The sequence below is a fragment of the Panthera pardus genome, unplaced genomic scaffold, assembly GCF_024362965.1.
Source record: "Panthera pardus isolate Hobbes unplaced genomic scaffold, ASM2436296v1 HiC_scaffold_24, whole genome shotgun sequence".
Classification (NCBI taxonomy): domain Eukaryota; kingdom Metazoa; phylum Chordata; class Mammalia; order Carnivora; family Felidae; genus Panthera; species Panthera pardus.
In genome coordinates this window covers 119,962,004-119,963,588 of record NW_026526810.1, presented here as the reverse complement: position 1 = coordinate 119,963,588, position 1,585 = coordinate 119,962,004, and positions in this window count along the sequence as shown.

The following is a 1,585-nucleotide window of genomic DNA, read 5'->3' as shown; positions in this document are numbered from 1 at the left end:
CTTTTCTTGCAGTTTATAAATGTTCTGTGTTAACACTTTTTTTCTATAATTTATAAGCATTTTATAGTGTTACTATTATATTAAAAATTAAATTATTCTAGAGCCAATATATACATTTTAAAAGTTTAGTAGTATCCACTGGTGCTTATCATGCAAGAAAATAGGAACCCCCCTACATCATCCATGAATGTTAGAATATGTAAATGCTTTCCTTTTCTTAGTTTTTTTAAGATTATGATTTTGATGTTAATGATATTTGGTTTATTCACCTATCCTTTTACCCCTGGGGTGTCTGCCCTTTCAGCAATGGTTTCAGATAGTTGTGGTGAGGAAAACATTATGTTCACAAAGCTGGAATAAAATGAATCCTCAGTAAGCATGATGCTTACTAACAGATTCAGTACCCACCACATAATCCAAAGCATCCTCTTGTGATTATAACCTTTTCCCACTGGACAATGGCCCAAAAGTCCCTCCACATGGGAGCTGGTTCTTGGCACTTCTAATTACCATTTGCAACTCTTATATGTGATTTATTTTATGGGTCAGATTGCAGTCAACTTTGATTAAGATTACATTAGTGTGTTCATTAGCACTTAGCTCCTTATAAAATTTGTTATTTTTATATAATTAACATTATTCGACTATATTTATATATTTTATTTTTTTAATTTATTCATTTTGAGAGAGAGACAGGAGGAGGGGCAGAGAGAGAGGGAGAGAGAATCTCAAGCAGGCTCCCCACTGTCTGCGCTGAGCCGGCTGCAGGGCTCACACCCATGATCCGTGAGATCATGACCAGAACCAAAATCAAGAGTCAGAGGCTTAACTGCCTGACTACCTAGGTGCCCCTCTCTTTGTTTCTCATGTTTTACTAATTTTTAACATTGTAAGATTGGACTTTCAGGAAAGTTGCAAAGATGATAAATTTTCTTGTAAATCCCTCACCCGGTTTTCCCCATTGTTACATCTTAAATGATCCTCGTAAATCTGTCAGAACTAAGGAACTGACCCAGATGTATTGCTGCATCTAGCCCACTTGGGGGGAAGGATTAAGTTGAATCTCCTATAGGACATAAGTAACTATACATATTAATTGGAATTTTTCTATGAACGTAATTGTTTCTTCTCCCCCATTTATATATTTATTCAATAATTTATTTATATCTGTATGGACTAATATATGTTTATTAAACACTTTGGGTTGTTATTTACTCTTATGGTATTTATTTTGTTGTTGCAGTTTCCCCAGCGTTGGTCACTGAGAGTTCTGCTGGATTTTTTCCTGTGTGTGTCCGTTTGACATAGCCTCGTACGGAAAGATGTTCCAGATTCATCTTACATTTTCAATGCCCGTGTCTTAGAATCAGGAATATCTTCAAGGAGTCCTATTTCTTTTTATCTGGAGAACAGTATTTTAAAATCAAAATCCCAGGGGCGCCTGGGTGGCTCAGTTGGTTAAGCGTCCGACTTCATCTCAGGTCAGGATCTCGCGGTCCGTGAGTTCGAGCCCCCCCCTCGGGCTCTGGGCTGATGGCTCAGAGCCTGCAGCCTGCTTCCGATTCTGTGTCTCCCTCTCTCTCTG